The 24,486-nt window shown below is 33.5% G+C and overlaps 1 long non-coding RNA gene across 3 annotated transcripts; it reads right to left on the bottom strand.

The window, feature by feature from the left end:
• Positions 1-706: 706 nt before the first annotated feature.
• Positions 707-2,164, bottom strand: LOC142224059 (uncharacterized). 3 transcript variants are annotated; one of them, XR_012719015.1, is made up of 4 exons: positions 2,024-2,164; positions 1,174-1,247; positions 1,014-1,106; positions 707-943 (listed from the first exon to the last, which is right to left on the bottom strand). It is a non-coding gene; the product is annotated as an uncharacterized LOC142224059 (long non-coding RNA). The 3 variants fall into 3 exon arrangements; XR_012719014.1 differs by lacking the exon at positions 2,024-2,164 and adding an exon at positions 1,877-2,014 and having other exon boundaries at positions 1,174-1,250; XR_012719013.1 differs by lacking the exon at positions 2,024-2,164 and adding an exon at positions 1,877-1,978.
• Between the last annotated feature and the right edge of the window lie 22,322 nt (positions 2,165-24,486).

Raw genomic sequence — 24,486 nt, 5'->3', positions numbered from 1 at the left:
CGTTTCGGAATTACCACGTTTCTCATCAGGATCATCTACTTGCAGCAGAACTATCAACCAATTGTCATTATAAATTCGGAGAAAATTTTGTCCAAATTTTATTTCTATAGAAAAGGATCTCAAAATTTCATTTCTATAAAAATTTGTGAAATACCTCTCAGTTGGTGAGAAATATTTTGCAGAATCTACCAAAACAAGAAGAGTTCTACCAATCTACCAAACACTAAAAAATCTACCATTTTTGGTAGAATTCTACAAACTGTGGCAACCGTGGTACACCGAAAAAAAAGTTTACTATTGTTTACGAAAAATGAACTAACCCATAGTAAGAATGACCATGATTTGGCGCCAAAGATTTTTTTCATCTAGATAAGTTCATGATTTTCTTACAAATAAGTTTATGTATTGCATCGTATTTTAGTTCATTCTTACTACGCTGTGGGAAGAATGTACTTACACTCATTCAAAATATTCCTGCTATCCGGAAAAATGAACAAGTTTTTGGGAATCCTATATTTAGAAATTGGTTTCAAATAAACTGTTTATCAGTATAATTTTCAAAGAAGTAAATAAATTGAGGAATTAAAGGTACAACAAGCCTGTATACAACTAAGAAATTTTTCGTACAATATAAGACAATTTTTCATAACTACCAGTATTTTATTTCAAAAAATTATTATTATATTACATAAAACTATGGCTTATGATATACAAAAAAAGAAGTGTTTTTATTCGTACGCTGTATGCTGTTACTTTTCGGTAGTTAGTAATTGCTTCTTCAAAAGAGTAATATTCTATGTTAGTAGAATGAAACTAATTAATATCAATTTCCATTTTTTATCCATATGAAAGCTATATGCCATAAGTTGCTATTTTCATTTCATTTTTGTCCAATTTCACCGATATCGCTAGTTTTTGTTGTGTGGATTTGCGTCATAAGCCTCTGAAGTTAAAAAGGTATATAAAATATAAAAATATTATCAAATTCTATGGTATTTTGATCTTTAACTTACAAGAGAATTTTCTTAGAGCAAATAGGGATATCAGCTTAGTTAGCATTAAACAGTAAGAAGATTCCAAAAAATACCATTAGATTTGCTGTCATCCTGCAAATGAAAATTATTTTTAATAAATAGAAATTTTGGCTTTATTACAAATGGACGAAAAACTTACCACATTGAAAAAAATCATCCAATTACTACATTAGTGGAATCATATCCATGCACAAATGGGACATTTTTGAAATCCTTCTCAGAATATAAATGAAATAAAATTAGATATAATTTCCACTTGTCAATATAGCATTTAGTATTTATGGTGGATATTAAGTTCGAGTTTAGTGGCTAAAATCCCAATTTTTCATGATTAGTTTTCTTTAGAAATACATGGGAACAAAGTTGAACCGTTTTTGTGTTCATTTAAAATTTATATCAAATTTTTAGTAATTTGAGGTCGCTGAATCCAAATTTACACTTGTTTTTTTAAGAGCTCGACTTTTTGAGATATACGGTTATGTTCAAAATTAAGGCACTTCCGCTATATATATTGGAATAACTTGAAAACGATTCATCATATTAAATTAAAAAAAACAGCGTTCTACATAAGCTTAAAAACGATTTTCTGTTCTTAATCGTGTAATCCATTTAAAGAATATAAACTTAATAAAAAACTTGTTTCGAGCTATTCTCCATCAAGTTATATTTAAATTTGCATCGAAGGCGTATAATTTTATACTTTTCTTACTGATTTATTTCTGATTTTAGCACCTAAACTCGAACTTAGTACACATCTTAAGGACTCGCTATAACATAAAAATATAGACTCAAAAAATTGTACTGTGATCTAGATGTAGAGTAAATATAGATCATTTTATTACCACTCATTATGAATATTTTTATGTAAACCAATTTAAAACCGCACTAATTTTAAATTATTAATAGAAATATACAGTTTCTTAATATGTGATTTATTTTAGAGTTATTTATTTTTTTTATCAATATAAAGTGTTTTTGTTTTCTCTAACATCACACCATTCACTTATCAGTTTCTAAAATGTTACGAAATAAATGTATTTTTATTAATAAACACAAATACCGCACGCAAGCGCACCACGTGTGCGCTTCATAAATGCATCAACAGAACTGAATGCACCAATAAAACTCAAAGACACAAATAGTCATAAAGGACACATATGTAAAGAAAAACAACTCCACACACACACACACATGATCCCTTTCTGATCTCGCTATTGCAACAAAACAACTATCACCACAAAAGATACCAACAACACACATTCCATAACATCATCGCAATAACAAACACAAACAAAAAAAAGATGATGCAATAATTTCATAATTTCTTCTCACTTCAATTTCCAGTATCACGTTTATTGATTAGTTGGTATTCTATCTATAGGATAAGGTAAAATATATTCAAAATTTACGAGGAATCCATAAAAAAATTATATACACCCGTCAAGGATTAAATTAACTACTTTTTATTCTACTTTATCTAAAATGTTCAATGTGAGGAAATATACTCCAACTTATAGTAAAAACCGAAATAAGCTGTAGGAAGCCGCCATACGAATCGGTACTGTGGTTAAGTTAATTTTTACTACAAAAATTTTTTTCCATACAAAAATTTTTCTTAGTAAATTGTCCACATTTCGTAGTAAGATTTTTATATTGCCTATGTCTTTTTATAATACAATCAACGATGCATTAACTATTGTATTGGAAATTTATTTAAGGAAAAATCCGTCCCATTTCGTAGTTGGTGAACTAAAAAACATTTACTGAAGTTTTATAAGTTTTCCTTTAGCTAAGTTAATTTTCGCAGTGGTTACGAAAAATGAACTATATTACAGTAAATTTTTTGAACTATGTGGAAGTTAAACTGGTCCTAAAATTAACAAGACACCTTTTTTTCTGTGTACTGAGTCGATCAGTCTAAAATCAATATTTGTGATAGGCACATTTTTTTTGGCAGATCAATAACCACTATGTGGTGCTTTTATACCGTATATATAAGCTGCTTCTGTGGCTCGGCTATCCCAAAACGTTTAATGAACGTTAAGATCTTTGAATCTGAATAAACTTTTGGATTGTAAACAAATATAAAATAAATGTACTTAGAGGTAAAACGCTTTAAAAAAGCATTAGAAGTTGCCCTTACTACCTCAAAACATCTCTTTCCCAGTATTTAAAAAACAGTAACAAGTTCATTAGATTTATAAAAGCTGTTGGTTATAATTGGCTTCAAAGAAATGTTTAACATTAGCCAACGTGCTTGAGTGTGGCTAAGCATGCGCACAAAACACATTTCTATGTTGTATGCCCATGCTCATTTAATTCGTCTAAGTAGATTTCAAGCTCATCAAAATACTTAAATGTCCCGCTTGAGGAATTCCACCCATTGTGAAGAATGTGTGAAAGAAAAATTTCCAAGAAGAAGATATACTATTTAATCCAAAGCAATGGGAAGACATCCTATTGCAGCAATATGAATGTGTCAATATTGCCGTAAAAATTCCTGACCATTAATTTGGTAACATACCTTAAATAATAAATGCTAATATCCATTTAGAAATGTATGGACATGCAGCCACCATCAAGTCAAAATCACTTACTCATAGATTTTGGACATTCACCACACAGTAGGATTTTACTACTACCGATTCTTTGGCTATTACTGCTACAGGTGAGTAATGACTTTAGGGGTCATTTATGTCATTGGCGGCACTTGTCATTAATTTTCTTAAGATCTGGTCTCTTCTTTGCATCTTGGTATTGTGGTACTCTATCTATTAGAACATAGCCCATTGTAAATAGTCCCAATGGGAGGTGGTAGTCGGCATTTAAATAAGGTTGCTAATGCCATTTCCATAGACTACAAAAATTCTTAAAAAAACTTTTCATTATGGTCATACGTAGTGGGATCTTAGCATAACCCTGGCGAAATTTTGAAAAAGGACTTAAATTGAAAAGGGAGTGTACTGAACACATTCTTCATATTCATTGCAATGACAGTAAAAGTCCAAGTTGAAATATTGCAACTACAGTGGTTTGGTAAAGGAACAATTGATAACAGGTTCGAGGGAATGTGTTCTGGGCTCTTGTCTCCAAAAGGGATCGCTTTCGTCCCCAAAAATTTCTACTTTAATTTAAAATTCACCACAAAACTCCCCAATACATTTTTGGCAAATTTTTTTGAGTAAAGGATTACGCTCCGTCATAATTAATTGAAAAAAAGCAATTTTGTTATACCAGCTACATATAATTATGGACCAATTCCTGCATGGTTGTTAGATAACATATACTAACACCGCGTACAAAATTTCAACCGAATTGGATAAGTTTTGCTCATCCATGAGGCTCCGCAAGCCAAATCGGGGGATCGGTTTATATGGGGGTTATATATATGTTAAGTATGGACCGATGTAGACGGATTTTTGCGTAGTTGTTAAAGACCATACACTTACACCATGTACCAAATTTCAGCCGGATCGGATGAAATTTTTTTCTCTTATAGGCTCCGCAAGCCAAATGTGGGGATGGGTTTATATGGGGGCTATATATAATTATGAACCGATGTGGACCAATTTGTGCATAATTGTTAGAGACCACATACTAACACCGTGTACAAAATTTCAGCCGGGATATATATAATTATGGACCGATATGGTTGTTAGAGGCCATATGCCAGAGCTTCCCAAATGGGGGGTGCAGCGTCATTTTTGGTTGAGCAGTTTTTGTATCATTAAATTTGTTAAAACAACACTAATTGTTAAGTTCAACAAAACATCAATAATATACTACAAAAATGCATACCATTCGTACATTTCGAAATGTTCATTTATAACCACAGTGAGAAAATAATAGAAGTTACATGCAATTCTATAATTTGTTGTAGGTTTTCCATTATTAGTCGTTCACTTTATTTGCAACGTCTAAATTTCTTGCTAAAATATCAGAACCAGTACCCACTATTATACTCACACATTTTAAAAATTTTGAAACCATTTTCGTCACTTTTAGACATAAAGTCAAAATATCTGTCTTGCCTTCATGTTGAAACTGATTTAAGGCGTACTTTATCAGTAATAGTACCAAATATTAAAAATCTAGCTAATGAAAGGAACAATTGCCAAATGTTCCACTAATTGATAAACTCTTTTATACTAATATTCATTACCATTTTCATTTTTAATTATTTAATTAGTTATTGTTAATCATATTTTCAGTTTTGTTAATAAAGGGTGATTCTTTTGAGGTTAGGATTTTCATGCATTAGTATTTGACAGATCACGTGGGATTTCAGACATGGTGTCAAAGAGAAAGATGCTCAGTATGCTTTGACATTTCATCATGAATAGACTTACGATCTGCCACAACGTCGAATTTTCAGTGAATGGGCCCTAGAAAAGTTGGCAGAAAATCCGCTTTTTTATCGACAAATTTTGTTCAGCCATGAGGCTCATTTCTGGTTGAATGGCTACGTAAATAAGCAAAATTGCCGCATTTGGAGTGAAGAGCAACCAGAAGCCGTTCAAGAACTACCCATGCATCCCGAAAAATGCACTGTTTGGTGTGGTTTGTACGCTGGTGGAATCATTGGACCGTATTTTTTCAAAGATGCTGTTGGACGCAACGTTACGGTGAATGGCGATCGCTATCGTTCGATGCTAACAAACTTTTTGTTGCCAAAAATGGAAGAACTGAACTTGGTTGACATGTGGTTTCAACAAGATGGCGCTACATGCCACACAGCTCGCGATTCTATGGCCATTTTGAGGGAAAACTTCGGAGAACAATTCATCTCAAGAAATGGACCGGTAAGTTGGCCACCAAGATCATGCGATTTGACGCCTTTAGACTATTTTTTGTGGGGCTACGTCAAGTCTAAAGTCTACAGAAATAAGCCAGCAACTATTCCAGCTTTGGAAGACAACATTTCCGAAGAAATTCGGGCTATTCCGGCCGAAATGCTCGAAAAAGTTGCCCAAAATTGGACTTTCCGAATGGACCACCTAAGACGCAGCCGCGGTCAACATTTAAATGAAATTATCTTCAAAAAGTAAATGTCATGGACCAATCTAACGTTTCAAATAACGAACCGATGAGATTTTGCAAATTTTATGCGTTTTTTTTTTTTTTAAAAGTTATCAAGCTCTTAACAAATCACCCTTTATTTATTTCTGTTTGTTTGGGTAAACAAAATTTGTTTTAGGTTGGGGGGCGCAACGAAATTGATACATTTTTTGGGGGCGCGAAGCAAATTAGGTTGGGAAGCTCTGCCAATTACAACCCAGCAAAAAAATTGGAAGTTCTTCCAAAGGCACAACTTTAAAAGCACTTCCAGAAGATGCACTCGCAATGATGTTCTTTATTTTAACTACCAAGGAAGTTCTTTTAATTCAATTTTTTATAACTTGGTTTTTTCATACTTTTAATAGATAATTTTATCTTTTTTTGTTTCAAATAGGTTAAAAACAGAGTAAGAATTCATAAGATGGTACAAATCATTTCAATTTTGTCGATAAAAACGCTAAATCCAATCTGAAAAAATAGTGAATTTTTGAAAATATTTGAGGTCAAACGTTTCCGAGAAGCGTTAGAATCCATTAAAAATTATAAAAAATTATAAAAATTATTTATTTGACAAAATATAACAGAATGTTTTAATTTACATCCAAAACGTTGAATTCGGATCACACCTAAAGAAGTGATGCAAATTCAGTGCAACGGTGGTTGAAATGGAGGACTTCCGTCCTATGACAAGCCCATGTTAAATTCTTCGCTTCTGCGTCAATTTCATAAGATGGTACAAATCATTTCAATTTTGTCGATAAAAACGCTAAATCCAATCTGAAAAAATAGTGAATTTTTGAAAATATTTGAGGTCAAACGTTTCCGAGAAGCGTTAGAATCCATTAAAAATTATAAAAAATTATAAAAATTATTTATTTGACAAAATATAACAGAATGTTTTAATTTACATCCAAAACGTTGAATTCGGATCACACCTAAAGAAGTGATGCAAATTCAGTGCAACGGTGGTTGAAATGGAGGACTTCCGTCCTATGACAAGCCCATGTTAAATTCTTCGCTTCTGCGTCAATTTTGCACCACTTCCGGATCCAAAAAGAACATTTTCATTACTTTTTTGGCGACGCTCTTTTTGCTGGGTAACACCATATACCAAATTTCAACCGGATCGGATGAATTTTGCTCCTCCAGGAGGCTCCGCAAGCCTGAACGTCAGTTTATATGGGGGCTATACCGAAAAGTCGTCCGATATGGCCCATTTGCAATACCATTCGACCTAAATCAATAACAACTACTTGTGCCAAGTTTCAAGTCGATAGCTTGTTTCGTTCGGAAGTTAGAGTGATTTCAACACACGGACTGACGGACGGACAGAAATGCTTACACAGATAAAAATATGTTTTAGAACCAATAACTTTTGTTGGAAAACCAACAACAAAATTTGTTAATTTTCCTGCAACAAACTAATTTGTAGTTTTAATAACCATTATTACAAAAAAGTTGTTAGCAATCCTTACCATCAGAAGGCAACAAATAATTTGTGTTCTCAATAACATAATTTGTAAGTAATTTGTTGAGCATCCAACAGTACAAAATATTTGTTGTTGAACGTTACGTTTAATCCTCAACAAATATTTTGAATATGTGGTTTGTTGGAGTCTATCAATGACCTGCAACAAATGTATTGGTGTATTGACAAAAAATTAAATTGACAGAATTATGCTATGAATTGCAACAAAATTGCAAAAATGCCGGAAATGTATGGAGATATTTTGTTAAGTACACACAGAGAAGGAATATGACCAAAATGTTATTTTTGGGCGGGGAACATGTAACATTTTTGTGTCGAAAATCCTATACTCAGTTTTGTAAATGTATGACGATTTTAAATTTGAGTAGTCCAGGGTCTAGCAAGCATTTTGACAACTATTTTCCCAGTGCTATATATTCTAGTTAATTAGAATTGTAATAACTCTAATCCCGATATTAATATGGTTTTATTAATTAGCTCATACAACAGACACATTTAAGAAACTACCAAATTGAAAAATATAAATTTTTTATAGACATTTATACATGCTTTTCTGTATTCTCTGATGAGTGAGCTCTTTGCTTGCTATCATACACGTGCATGTACTCATACTCATTTTGTTCTAACGGTATTCTTCGCTTACTTCTTTTAGCTTTCGTACATATTCGCAGCGATGGGCGCGTAACCAGTCTTGTACACACACAAAAATATCAATTAATTTGATTGTCAATACAATTAAAATTATGTTTAAATTTGAGCTAACAACGTATTTTGTAAATACAATTACGATTTTAGTCACTTTAGCAACTAATTTTGTTATATCAACGATATAACAGTCAACTAATTTCGCAACAAAACAATTTGTTGAAAATTCAGAATATTTCTATTATTTCCTCTGTCAAGCATCTACAAACACATTTCAACAACAAATGCCTCATATTCAATAGACAAACTTGTTGAGCATCGGCAGATTTACATACAAATAAATTTGTTAATATTTATTTGCAGTTATTTTTTTGTGTGAAGATCGACTCAGAATTTCACCACGTTACAGAATATATATACTTTATGGGGTCTTAGAGCAATATTTCGATGTGTTACAAACGGAATGACCCCCCATCCTGTGGTGGAGTGTATAATAACAATGTATAAAACTTGTTTTAAATTTGTTATAATATTCGTTCGTTCATATATGGAAATTTTAACTAGAGTTTTAGTCGTGCTCTCCCTGAAGTCACCAATGAGATTTTTTTTACTTGTTAGTTAATATTTCAAGATTCTAAATTGATAATATCAGCTGCTTTATTTTGGCCGTCTTTGTGTTATCCCCCTCAGACCTAAGGGGTCTTGTTGTTTTTATATAAATACAAATATGAATTTTTGTGTGGCATTTGTTTATTAATGTTGGCGTTGCTTTCTTATTGTTATTTTACCGACTTTTAATTTTTTTAATATTATCCTTGTTATAAATTATTTCTGCAATGGTTTGTTTGTTTGTTTCATTTAAGGGATGTTGCTACTAAAAATCTGTCCTAATATTAAAAATTTAAAAAAAAAACTTCTACAAAAAAATAATATCCAATGTTTTTATTTTTGTTTTATTTCAGAGTATCTATCGTTATATTAAAAACCCATAGTCTTTTTAATTTTTAGCATTACATATTATTTTTATGAAATTTGTCAATATTTTTTTTTTAAACTAATTTCGTAAAATAGTTCTTTTTACTTACTTTTTAATTTAAAAATACTATACTACTTTATACTATTGAATTAAATATACTACTTCAAGAAGACCGATTCAAATTATACGCATCCCGAAGTTAAATTTAAAGTTTAAACATTCCGATACAGGGTTTTGTGTACCTAAAATACCACAAGATTTACAATTTCCCATTTCCGTTGCACCTATTTGTGATCCTAAACTACCTCTAGATTTCAAATTTTAGTCAAATCGGATAGAAAGTACGTTTTCTAGAAGCCCAAAAAATAAAATCGTAAGATCGGCCAATATGGGGGGTATAGGAAAACATTGACCGATAGGCACCATTTTCGGCGCACCTATTTGTGGTCCTTAAATTCCCCTTGATTTCTAATTTCAGGGAATTGTATATAAACTATGGTTTCTAGGAGCTCAATAAGTAAAGTCGGGAGATCGGTCTACAAGGGGACTATATCAAAACATGGACCGATGCACACCATTTTCAGCACACCTAGTTTTGGTCCTAAGTAGGTGTACTGAGTCAAATCGGATGGAGAATACCGTTTCCAGAAGCCCAAAAAGTAAAATCGGGAGGTCGGTCTATATAGGGGGTTATACTAAAACGTCATCAATCAATTCCATTTTATCATTAAATAGTTCTAACATAATTATAAAGCCGTGCCCGTAACTCCATACAGCACCGATCACTATGGCCTGCTCAAAATATCATCTGATATTATCCCTCATCAGAATTAATTATTGGTATAAAGATTCATCGAATTTTTATCTTATGCAAATCTTCTTCCAAATGGCTACAAGTAAGGCATAACATACAGACTTTAAAGAATAATAATGAGAGCTAAGAACTGCGACAGGTTGTCTCCGCAGCATACCTCAACTCTATGTGGTGATTAAGATCATCGCGGCGCGTAGACACACTTACATGTTGTCTCCTGGGTTGATTTCGCAGTATCCACTTCACCATATTGTTGATAAGCAACCACCACTCAGGACTGTAAGGGGTTGATCTTAACCTTCTGGAGCGCCATATCCCGCGTTAAAAAAGAAAGCCTCTAGATCAGGCAGTAACGAAATTCAGGCATGTGAAACCATTCTGTACCTTCGATAGGTAGAGAGTAGGCAACGATCACATCAAAATTGTATATTCCTTACGAGACCACTGTTCGCTACCATAAAAGATGCGTGCATGTTCTGAGTTGTAGTGCCTTGTCTTGTTGTCGCCTAGCCAATATTCCTTGGCACAGTTGTGGTCATTGCAGCTATTCCTTGTCCGTCTTTGGTCCATATATGCCAGACCAACTGCTGTTTCTGTCGACAGATCAGCACAGCATCACATTAAAGTTTATTCCTTCGTTGGTCTTTTGTGTTTGTCGCTTCGCAAAACGAATTGTCTTGACCAACAAAGGCATTAGCTGGACAAAGGTTCGCTATCATCCATGTTTTTACATTCTGACCAAACTTCTGACCATTCAGGCACAAGTGTATTTCTCAAAAAGACATAAGCTGATGAAAAACCTTGATGCTATCGTTTTTTCCTATAAACTCCACTAGAATTTTCGTCTGATTAATCATTTATCATCTGTTTGAAATAAATAAAAGGGAACAGTGGCTGCCAATGAATTTGGGGCTAGTTAATTATGCGAGGGTGGCATTTTATATTTCGGAATAAGGGGACAAAAACAAATATAAGTCATATAAAATCGCTTTATTGTTTTTTCTACAACGAAAGAATTCTCTTCCTTAATTTTACAAAGAATTCTTCATTAACTATTCTTCGTGAAATCTTTATTAAAACTACGAAAATTTCATTCAATTTCGTAAATTTTACGAAGAACATTTTACGAATATTCGAAACTTCTACGAAATATTCTACATTAATTTTCTTTGTAAAAGTTTCGTACTTTTTACGAAACTTTCTTCAAATATCATGATTTTTGTGAAGAAGATTTTACGAATATATTACGAAACATTCTGCGTTAAAATTTCTTCATAAAAAGTACGAAACATTTTCTTTAAAATAATGAAGAAGTTTCATTGAAGTTGTAAAATTTCCGTTGGCGACGTAAAATTGCCTCTGAAAATGTGCTTAAGTGTATTCCTTTATTTTATTTTGTTATGCATGTACACTGTTAGAAAAATATGTTTTTCATATGTTCCGATATAAACAAAATGTGTTTCGGGCACGATTTTAAACCACAATATATTTAAGTGCGAACATGTAATGTTCCTAAACTAGCACTAAATGTTTGGGACATCTATGTTAATATGTTAGAATATATTATGTTTGGGGCATGAATGTTTCATAAAAATCATATGTGTGAATACAAACATATATAAATTTACAAATTTCGACTAAACATACATATGTTGTGATATTTTATTCAAAGCGACAGAGAGAGTATATAGAGAAATAGAGATGGAAACCGGGAGAGTTGACGAAAGATATCAATATAACACAGCAAAAGAGTCTAAAGAGAACAATTTCTGTGAAACCGTTTGTATGTTGTTTCGGAAAACTGTTTTATGATAAGGCCAAAAATTTGATATGTTTAAGTCTAAATATTATTTAATTTGAATAAAGAGAATATACATTCTGAACCAAGAGAATAGACATTTGAAAAACAAACAGCTTATGTTTTCGCCTTGAGAGCAGCATTTTATGTATGTGTGGACATGTGTTTTGTTTATCATTTTGGCATTATGGGCACAATTTTTTTCTTGGTTCGTTAAAAGAAATCAGGGGTCTTCATAAAAATAACGAAAGGCCACTATACTCTTTTTAGAGTTGGGACAGTAAAATGAAATAAGGAGGGAATAGTGAAAAATTACACAGTAAAATGTAAAAAAACAAACTTTAGTTCCTCTTTAGTAGTCCACGAGGAGTTCACGGACACTATCAAATATAAAAGCGGGCATTAAGTTCGAGTTTTACAGCTAAAATAATTTAAAAGTTTATTTTCTTTAAAATTAATTATTAAAGATAAATAAAAGGAATTTTAGAGCGATGGTGTTAAATGCTAGTAAAAAATTGTTCACGCCTCAATAAATTTATGTTTATATTATAAAATTATGTATGTATGTTTATACTCGACTCCACGTTCTTCTTTTGTTAGTTTTTGAATTCCTTCCAAATTTTAAAGTTTTGTACAAAAACAGTTTTTTATTACAAGATTGTTATTTTTGCAATAAAAAATAATATTTTATCCAAAAATCAGTCAATTTCGTTTATATCAAGCACTGTTACAGACTATAAATCTTTAATAACGCACATTTCGAAGTTTCATTAAAAAAAAAAAAATAATATAGTATAAATATAAATGTGTAAATTAAAAAAAAAAAAACACAAAAAAAATGTTCGGTCGGAGCAGGGATTGAACCCACGACCCTTTGCATGCAAGGCAGACATGCTAACCACTGCTCCACGTGGCAAACAAATGTATGTTTCTGTTAAATAATGTTATGTTTGCATGGACTCGTGGGCGCTGCAAACTATGCTATATAAATGTAACTTAAAACGATAATTATCTACTGGTGACTATAACAGCTACGTAGCCCAGTGGATAGTGTGTTGGCTTACAAACTGTATGGTCCTCGGTTCGATTCTCCGTGCAGGCGAAAGGTAAAATTTAAAAAAATTATAAAAGTGAATAATTTCTTCAACATTATTTGTATTACAGAAAAAGGTGCCAATAACTAAAAAATTTCGTGGAAATGAAAATTACGAGTATGTTAGGGAATGAGCACAATCGTGTTTGGGAAAATTTCTTCCAAGCATATAATATTTTTGGCTCAAAATGCTTCCAAACATATAATATGTTCACATAAAACAAACATATTAATGTTTCCGCAGTATGCAATAATATATGTGCTTCCTGCAAAATATGTTTGGAACATATGTTAAAGAAGCGATTTTTTTTGAGGGTGTATTTGCTACTTCTTATTTGGGTGAAAGCGCGCTATGAATAAAAGTGAAGCAATAAAACTAAAAATTATTCAAAAACTTAAGATGTAAAGTAGTAATGATATTTTCACACTTGTTATAACAACCAAATGTACTTTCGACTATAATTTTTCTTTCTAAAAGTTCGAACCTTTTTGGAAAAAAGTACGAAAGTTTTTCAAAAAAGTACGAAACATTTCCATAAAAAGAACGAAATTGTTTCATAAAAAGTACGATTTTTTTTTACAAACTACGAAAAATTTGGAAGACTTTTTTTCGTAAAAAGTACGAAATATTTCGTATTTTTAATGAAAAGTTTCTATGGTTGTAAAACAATGACAAATTTCGTACTTTTAACGAAAATTTTCGTTCTTTTTACGAAGAAAATTCTTTCGGCGTACAGAAAAAAAATTCTGACTAAATTTTCTATAGAAATAAAATTTTGACAAAATTTTCTATAGAAATAAAATTTTGACAAAATTTTCTATAGAAATAAAATTTTGACAAAATTTTCTACAGAAATAAAATTTTGAGAATGACAAATTTCGTACTTTTAACGAAATTTTTCGTTCCTTTTACGAAGAAAATTCTTTCGGTGTACAGAAATAAAATTCTGACTAAATTTTCTATAGAAATAAGATTTGGCAAAATTTTCTATATAAATAAAATTTTGACAAAATTTTCTACAGAAATAAAATTTTGACAAAAATTTTCTACAGAAATAAAATTTTGACAATGACTAATTTCGTACTTTTAACGAAATTTTTCGTTCTTTTTACGAAGAAAATTCGTTCGGTGTACAGAAATAAAATTCTGACTAAACTTTCTATAGAAATAAAATTTTGACAAAATTTTCTATGGAAATAAAATTTTGACAAAATTTTCTATGGAAATAAAATTTTGATAATATTTTCTATAGAAATAAAATTTTGACAAAATTTTCTATAGAAATAAATTTTTGACAAAATTTTCTATAGAAATAAAATTTTGACAAAATTTTCTATAGAAATAAAATTTTGACAAAATTTTCTACAGAAATAAAATTTTGACAATGACAAATTTCGTACTTTTAACGAGATTTTTCATTCCTTTTACGAAGAAAATTCTTTCGGTGTACAGAAATAAAATTCTGACTAAATTTTCTATAGCAATAAAATTTTAACAAAATTTTCTATAGAAATAAAATTTTGACAAATTTTTCCATAGAAATCAAATTTTGAGACCTTTTTTCTATAGAAATAAAATTTTGACAAAATTTTCTAGGATTAAATTTTGTCGTTTCTGGTGGAAAAGGTTCATTGTAAACTACGTTTTTTTTTGAAAATTTGGCCTTTTCGCATCGATTTTTTTGAACAATTTATCCAATTATACACGAGTATTCGTCATTTTAGTACCTTTCATTTAAGTACCAACAACGATATAATCGGACATTTCTAACTCGAGGTATAATTTGTTTAGTGAAAAAAAAGAAGGAAAAACTAAAAATAACGGGATATCTCAAAGACTGTTCCAGAAAAAAGGAAAAAAAGTTTTAAACCTTTTTTTTCGAATTCAGAAGATCAAACTACATAAGAAAAGTTGACTCTCATCAAGTGTACATTTTCAGTGTAAACTAGTGTTATCAATGTGGGTTTGTTTATTAATTTTGGGATTTTCCCATTCACGGTTTAAATAATTGATGAATTTGTGTTTATCCTTTCTATTGGATAACAAGAGCGTCCACTGTGTTACCGCTTTTTACCGCTCTACGCGTACGATATCTTCTTCTCCCCTCACTTCATGAACACATGACAAAGTAAAATCCATCGAAATCCTCTAAGAAACAGCTCAACAACAAAAGAAGCAATGTTGATTATTATTTGAAATGTGAGTGCATTTTGTATTAAACGCAATTTAATGGCGCAATGTTGCAACCATTTGCGGTCATAATGTAAGCAACAAATGAGCCAGTGATGATCAAACATTCGAACAATTTAGACGCACCGTAAAAATGCACCACAAGTCTTGAGGGTTGAGTTGTGGCAAAAGTGTCGTTAAAGCCTTTCTTAAGCCATCGCCAACATACAATTGTCATAAAAAGTCCTAGTTCAAGTGAGCATTGAAAATGGTGGATCGGTGATTTTTAAGATGTTTTTTTCTAGCATCTTTCGCATTTCTTTTTATACACGATCGTATTAGTATTGTGCCCACCTCCATATTATGTAGGAGAGGAATTGCTGTAGTCAGCTAATGGTGGCGTTGGGGAATGCAACATGAGTATGATTTATTGCCGCCAAGTTTGTTTCAGTTGCAATAAAGTGCGGCGGCTGTCTTTGGTGGTCATATCATCAGGTATTGGCGACAGAGACCACAACAGTAACGAAAAGAATGAAATTGACTTGGTCACCATGTTCTGCTGTTAGTCATAATGGCAATGACTAGAGACCTATGGTCAAGACGATGAACTAACTTTTCAAATTTCAGTTGAGAGAAGCTTCAGCAACGATAAGATGATCGCAGATCTGATGGAGATATGTTACAATGATGTTTGGAAATGTAGCCTCCACTTTGATGGCCAAATGGTGAATTTTAAGCCTTACCACTAATGGCCAAACTATACAATGGCATCCTACCAATTCAATTCGATGAGGTAAAACAAAATACCTTGCTTCCTTCTATGGTCAAAATGAACCTGATTTGTTGAAGATTTTTCGCATTTATATCACAATTTAGTTTAATTAAAATATATGAGGTCATATTGAAGCAACTGTAAGTCCATCGTATACTCTCATTAAAACTTAGTTTCATCTTACATTTCAGATAAGAGGAGTCAGAAAAAAATAATGAAAATAAATGTGATTTACCCTTATGAATTAAGAACATCTGTAAGTAAAATTAATTCTAAGATTCTAAGAACGTTCAAAATTGAAAAGACAAGTTAGTAAATAAGGTGGAAATTTCACCCTGCATGAATCTTTTGCAATGTTTAGTACACCATACATCCTATTCAAGAAATTCTAAAACCGCAATATAGGTGGTGTTGGCAAGGGCCACACAAAAAAGCACTCAACACCCTGGTGTAATGGTTAGCATGCCCGCCTTGAATGCACAAGGTCGTGGGTTCGATTCATGCTTCGACCGAACACAAACAAGTTTTTCAGCGGTGGATTATCCCACCTCAGTAATGTTGGTGACATTTCTGTTTCGAAGCTTCTCTATGTGGTTTCACTGCAATGTGGAATGCCGTTCGGACTCGGCTATAAAAAGATGTCCCTGTCATTGAGCTTATACGGAATCGGGCAGCACTCAGTGATAAGAGAGAAGTTCACCACTGTGGTATCGCAATGGACTGAATAGTCAAAGTGAGGCTGATATATCGGGCTGCCACATGTACCCTCCACCATGAATTGCGCAGAAACTTCTACGAAAGACTGTTATGCACAATCGAATTACTTGGGTTGTGGTATCTTAAATCGTTTTCTAAATTGTGAGTTAGCCCACACGTGGTAAAAGTGGACCGATATGACCAAATTTTTTTGCAAATTCCGACCTACATCAATAACAACTAAAGGGTGATTTGTTAAGAGCTTGATAACTTTTTTTTTTTAAAAAACGCATAAAATTTGCAAAATCTCATCGGTTCTTTATTTGAAACGTTAGATTGGTCCATGACATTTACTTTTTGAAGATAATTTCATTTAAATGTTGACCGCGGCTGCGTCTTAGGTGGTCCATTCGGAAAGTCCAATTTTGGGCAACTTTTTCGAGCATTTCGGCCGGAATAGCCCGAATTTCTTCGGAAATGTTGTCTTCCAAAGCTGGAATAGTTGCTGGCTTATTTCTGTAGACTTTAGACTTGACGTAGCCCCACAAAAAATAGTCTAAAGGCGTCAAATCGCATGATCTTGGTGGCCAACTTACCGGTCCATTTCTTGAGATGAATTGTTCTCCGAAGTTTTCCCTCAAAATGGCCATAGAATCGCGAGCTGTGTGGCATGTAGCGCCATCTTGTTGAAACCACATGTCAACCAAGTTCAGTTCTTCCATTTTTGGCAACAAAAAGTTTGTTAGCATCGAACGATAGCGATCGCCATTCACCGTAACGTTGCGTCCAACAGCATCTTTGAAAAAATACGGTCCAATGATTCCACCAGCGTACAAACCACACCAAACAGTGCATTTTTCGGGATGCATGGGCAGTTCTTGAACGGCTTCTGGTTGCTCTTCACTCCAAATGCGGCAATTTTGCTTATTTACGTAGCCATTCAACCAGAAATGAGCCTCATCGCTGAACAAAATTTGTCGATAAAAAAGCGGATTTTCTGCCAACTTTTCTAGGGCCCATTCACTGAAAATTCGACGTTGTGGCTCGTTAGTAAGTCTATTCATGATGAAATGTCAAAGCATACTGAGCATCTTTCTCTTTGACACCATGTCTGAAATCCCACGTGATCTGTCAAATACTAATGCATGAAAATCCTAACCTCAAAATAATCACCCTTTATTAGACAAAAAGGTATGTACGTCTACAAATAATTACGAATCGATATGGACTTTTGCACGGTACGTAGAACAGAATTGAAATATGGGGGTCGCTTATATGGGGGCTATATGCAATTATGATCTTGATATGGACCAATTTTTGTGTGATTTTGTGTGATATGGACTTAGTTAGGCATGGTTGTTAACGGCCATATACTAGCACAATGTACCAAATGTCAACTGACTCGGAGGAAATTTACTCCTCCAAGAGGCTCCAAAATCAAATCTCGGATTCTGTTTATATGGGGGCTATATATGATTATGGACAGATATGGACCACTTTTGGCATGGTTGTTAAATATCACATACTACCACCACGTACCAAATTTCAACCAGATCGGATGAATTTTGCTTCTCCACAAGGCACCGGAGGTCAAATCTGGGGAATTTTTGCATGGTTGTTAAAGACCATATACTAACACAATGTACCAAATTTCAGCCGGATCGGATGAAATTTGCTTCTCTTAGAGGCTCCGAAAGCCAAATCGGGGGATCGGTTTATATGGGGGCTATATATAATTATGTACCGATGTGGACCAATTTTTGCATGGTGTTAGAGACCATATACTAACACCATGTACCAAATTTCAGACGGATCGGATGAAATTTGCTTCTCTTAGAGGATTCGCAAACCAAATCTGGGGATCGGTTTACATGGGGGCTATGGTTAGCATGCCCGCGGTGCAATGGTTAGCATGCCCGCCTTGCATACACAAGGTCGTGGGTTCGATTCCTGCTTCGACCGAACACCAAAAAGTTTTTCAGCGGTGGATTATCCCACCTCAGCAATGCTGGTGACATTTCTGAGGGTTTCAAAGTTTCTCTAAGTGGTTTCACTGCAATGTGGAACGCCGTTCGGACTCGGCTATAAAATGGAGGTCCCTTGTCAGTGAGCTTAACATGGAATCAGGCAGCACTCAGTGATAAGAGTGAAGTTCACCAATGTGGTATCACAATGGACAGAATAGTCTAAGTGAGCCTGATACATCGGGCTGCCACCTAACCTAACCTAACCATGGGGGCTATATATAGTTATGGACCGATATGGACCTATTTTTGCATAGTTGCTAGAGACCATATACTTACACCATGTACCAAATTTCGAATGAAATATGCTACTTAGAGGCTCCGCAAGCCAAATCTGGGGGTCCATTTATATGGGGGCTATACGTAAAAGTGGGCCGATATGGCCCATTTGCAATACTATCCGACTTACATCATTAACAACTACTTGTGCCAAGTTTCAAATCGATAGCTTATTTCTTTCGGAAGTTAGCGTGATTTCAACAGACGGGCGGTCATGCTTAGATCGACTCAGAATTTCACCACGACCCAGAAAATATATACTTTATGGGGTCTTAGAGCAATAGTTCGATTTGTTACAAACGGAATGACAAAGTTAATATACCCCCCATCCTATTGTGGGGGGTATAAAAACACATGCTCATTTAAATGCAGTTCTCAAAACAAACACAAAATTTAATTTTCTTGTATATATCGATTTTCTTTGTCGCTCTCTGTTCGTTTCTCCGTAGAGCACCGATCAGGGAGGAATTCTAAGACGATTTAACTATGCCTGCCTGTCTGTTGTAATCACTATACAGTCTCCAATAATGAAGCAATTGTGCTGAAATTTTGCACAAACTCGTCTTTTGTTTGCTGGCAGGTCAAGTTGGGCTATATCGGTCCAGGTTTTGATATAGTCTCCATATAAACCGACCTCCTTATTTGGGGTCTTGGGCTTATAGAACCCGTCGTTTTTATCCAATTTGCTTGAAATAGGAAATCTAGAGGAATGTTAGGACCATAAAGAGGTGTGCAGAAAATGGTGAGTATTGGTCCATGTTTTGGTATAGCCACAGACAAAACTTTTGTAAAATTTCCGGATACATATACCAATAATCTAGTAAAGATGTGTTAAGGTGTCATATATTTGGTATTGACTGACTTTAAATTTCACTCTGTTGTCCTTTCTTTTCCAAAATTTAAAATCGCTCTACGTGGCTCACAATGGAAAGAGTATTCAATTTTTTTGTGGTATATTTTTTTGAAACCTACGACAAGATCGTTAATACGATTCTGTCTTGTTAAATTTTATCCTCATCATCATCAACATTAGATGCCTCATATGAGAGTTGCAGGAAAGCTTTTGCATTGCATGGCCAAAAGAAGATGATGCCAATGGTGATGACTATGAAGTTGAAGGTAGACTGAGAGATTGTTCATAAAAATGTTATGATTATAATCTTTACTATTCATGATTTCGTTGGATTCTCCTTCACTGCACGGAGAAGCTAAAGGGTAATAATTTTTTTTTTACTTAAACGTTGGCCACCTCCGCTATTATGAGACCAAGCATTTAAAACAGACCTCTAGTCTTCGTCAGCCACTCATCATTGTGGACAATAGAATATTTTCCTATGTTTCACTTTTTTCGTCTTCCGCTTTTACGATTTAGGCCATTCACTTGATCGTTTTAATCCTAAGATTTATGTGGCATTGCTGTCATTTTTAAGTTAATGGGTTATTGTCATGGAGATTTTTCATAGGTCTTTTTTACTTTGTTGCTTACATTGAAGTTTTGCGTTTTTCTGTACTGAGAGGAAATTTATGCACTTGTATATGGAAATTTTTATCGTTTGTCGATCATTTGTGAAAATCGATGGAAATCAGGTTGTTGCCAAGAAGATAAGCCAAAATAACAAATTACGATTGGCATTGCAAATGTACAGGTGAATTATGAACTTTTTTTCCTTGGGTCTCCATTCTGGATAGAGTTTGATAAAAATCTTGAAGTTGATTTCTATGGAATTTTTTCTAAGGTTTACTAGCTTTTACTTAAATCAAATATGAATGATTAATGATTATGTTTGTATTGATTTATTTATTATTATTATTATTTATTTTGTTGTGAAATTTTGCAGTCTGTTTCCCCAACATTGAGAAAATTCAACTGAATTTAAATGAACATGTGTGAATGTGTGATTTTTTCACCATTCTCCTCAAGGAAATTCCATGATTATTTGCATAGAAACTCCTTGGAAACATCTTATATGGAATAAGAAACTTTTTTTCTTTTTAAGGTGGTCACTAACTCTCAGACTCATTGGAAGTCAAGGTTTTACGAAAATGGTATACGATTTCACTGAAACGGCATTAGCAATTGCATCATATGATTGGCATTTTTTACCTTCTAGAAGGACAAGGCTTTTACTTCCCCCATTTCACAATTTTATTCGCAGATTTTATAACAAAGAACATCAGTGGTTCCCAATCCATTTCGAAAACGAATTTATATTTATTATATTACTAACGGCCATTTTCAAGAAGCTCCTTTAGGCTTTAACTGTCAGTTAACAGAGTCAAATTGACGAAAAAAGTAATCAAATAGACGAAACATTTCATCTACTCCGTTGATGTGTATTCAAATACTCCCAGCGAACAATTACTTCCGAATTCGGACCGAATTCTGACAGAACGTCTGCTAAATCATCCGAGTCTGATTCCGAATTCGGTCCGAATTCGTTCGGAAAGTATAATGAGCGGTTGACAAGAATTCGGACCGAAATGTCTGAGGGAAATCGGAAGATTGTCCCGACATTCCGACAGAATTCTGTCCGAATTCGGATGGGCAATTCTGAGGGAAATCTGATAGTTTGACCGACATTATGCAGAGAAGCTCGAACAATTCTCAGACATTTTTCCCGACATTTAGCAGAGCATCTCGGAACTTTCTCGGAAAATTTTACCGACAGAAATTCGGACCATTGTCGGACACTTTGTCCGACTTTCTACCGAGAAGCTCGGACTTTTGTCGGACAATTAAAAATGTGATTCAAAGTTATTTAAGAAGATTTAAAACTAAAATTTTATTTCAAAGTTATTTAAAAAGATTTTAAACTAAAATTATATTTCAAAGTTATTAAAAATCTGTGTTATGGTAAGAGATCATATTAATTTGTTCAATTCAATGGTAGTTTGTAAATTAAATATTAATATATTACATATAATGTAACCTAATATTGTTAAAAAATATATACAGTATAGTTCGGCAATCTTTCTCTTATTTCTTTTATTCAGTCGATCTTTTGCTGCATAGAAAACAGCCTTCTTATTTAATTCAATAGTATAGTTCGACGCTTGAGGAATTCTTTCAAATGTGAGATCTAAAAAATGAAGTTATAATCATTAAAATTATAATAATAACAATAGCGCTGTTTTAAATACCTTTAAGCAACTTTATAAAATAGAAATCCTTGGCAGGTATGTTGTTGTTCGTATTTGACCAAGAAAATTTCGAAGCAATGTTGTCGTCTTTAAATATAAGTTTTTTTTATTTTTTTTTTAGAACACTTTGCCACTATTTTGTTTATTCACTCACCGTTTTATTTGTACGATCTGTTCCGCGCGATATCACAATAGAAACTGACAATGGAATGCAAAAATAATAACAAAATGCAAAAACAAAAATTCCTTCCGAACTTTTGCAGAGGTTTTCGGTCAAATCTCGGTTGACAAAATTCCCTTCAGAGATTCTGCCGACTACGTCGGTTAGTTCTCGTACGAAACTTCAGAGATTGTGCAGACATCGTCTGAAAAAAGATCCGAGAATGTGCAGACAAAGTCGAATAAATCTCGGAAGAAATAACAGAATTTCGGCTAAATGTCTGATATAATACCAGAGATTTAGCAGACGTTTTCGGACGTCCGACACGTCGGACATAATTGCTCGCTGGGCTAATGCAATAACACATTCATATGTAGTTGTGTGGTAGAGATATTGTTGTTTTTTGCGCGGTAAGAATTTCTCAAATGGTTCTTACCAGTCGCGCATGCCGAAAATAAAGTGCTAATTGAATAAAGTTGTGAAAATGAAAGGAAAGACAAAAAAGTGAGTAAAAAGACATGAAGTGTTATATGCAATACATTTTTTTAACCAAAATGAAAAATATTTTAAGCATTTAAAATGTTATCATTTGCTTAAACACATAGACAATCGAACATGTTGTGGGACAGTATACAAGGTTGCTTCTTTTTTTGAGAGGCATTTTCGAACAAAACATTCATCTAATAAAGAAGAAGCGCTTGGGTTACAAGAAACAAGTATATACGGCCGTAAGTTCGGCCAGGCCGAAGCTTATGTACCCTCCACCATGGATTGCGTAGAAACTTCTACTGAAGACTGTCATTCACAATCGAATTACTTGGGTTGCGGTAACACTTGCTGATGGCAAGGTATCTTAAAACTTCTTAACACCGTAATATATACCATATAGTCCATACGTGATATATATTAAACTAAAAAAGGCCGATTAAATACGTATATAATTAAGTTTAATCTTTCTATAGAAATAAAATTTTGACAAAATAAAATTTTGACAAAATAAAATTTTGACAACATTTTCTATAGAAGTAAAATTTGGAAAAAAATTTCTATAGAAATAAAATTTGGATAAAATTTTTTATAGAAATAAAATTCTTACAAAATTTTCTATAGAAATAAAATTTTGACAAAATTTTCTATAGAAATAAAATTTTGACAAAATGTTCTATAGAAATAAAATTTTGACAAAATTTTCTATAGAAATAAAATGTTGATAAAATTTTCTATAGATATAACATTTTGACAATGTTTTCTATAAAAATAAAATTTTGGTAGATCATTTTTGGCTCGAGTGCCAACCATGATTATGAACCGATAAGGACCAATTTTTGTGTGATTGGGGATCGCCTATATATAACTATAGACCGATATGGACCAATTTTGGCATGGTTATTAGCGGTCTTATACTAACACCACGTTGCAAATTTCAACCGGATCGGATGAATTTTGCTCCTCTAGGAAGCTCCGGAGATCAAATCTAGGGAACGGTTTATATGGGTGCTATATATAATTATGGACCGATATGGACCAATTCTTGCGTGTTTGTTGGAGACCACATTCTAACACCACGTTCCAAATTTCAACCGGATCGGATGAATTTTGTTCCTCCAAGAGGCTCCGGAGGACAAATCTGGGGATCGATTTATATGGGGGCTATATATAATTATGGACCGATATGGACCAATTCTTGCATGGAGGACAAATCTGGAGATCGATTTATATGGGGCTATATATAATTATGGACCGATATGGACCAATTCTTGCATGGTTGTTAGAGACCATATACTAACACCACGTACCCAATTTCAACCGGATCGGTTGAATTTTGCTCCTCTGAGAGGCTCCGGAGGTCAATTCTGGGGATCGGCTTATCTGGGGGCTATATATAATTATGGACCGATATGGACCAATTTTGGCATGGTTGTTAGAGACAATATACTAACACCATGTACCAAATTTCAGCCGGATTGGATGAAATTTGCTTCTCTTAAAGGCTACGCAAGCCAAATCGGGGAATCGGTTTATATGGGGGCTATATATAATTATGGACCGATGTGGATCAATTTTTGGATGGTTGTTAAAGACCATATACTAACACCATGTACCAAATTTCAGCCGGATCGGATAAAAGAAGGTTAAGTTAAGTTATGTGGCAGCCCGATGTATCAGGCTCACTTAGACTATTCAATCCATTGTGATACCACAGTGGTGAACTTCTCTCTTATCACTGAGTGCTGCCCGATTCCATGTTAAGCTCAATGACAAGGGACCTCCTTTTTATAGCCGAGTCCGAACGGCGTTCCACATTGCAGTGAAACCACTTAGAGAAGCTTTTGAAAC

The sequence above is a fragment of the Haematobia irritans genome, chromosome 2 (assembly GCF_050003625.1).
Source record: "Haematobia irritans isolate KBUSLIRL chromosome 2, ASM5000362v1, whole genome shotgun sequence".
Taxonomy (NCBI): domain Eukaryota; kingdom Metazoa; phylum Arthropoda; class Insecta; order Diptera; family Muscidae; genus Haematobia; species Haematobia irritans.
The sequence above is the reverse complement of the archived record's forward strand: the minus strand, read 5'-3'. Positions and strand labels throughout refer to the sequence as shown.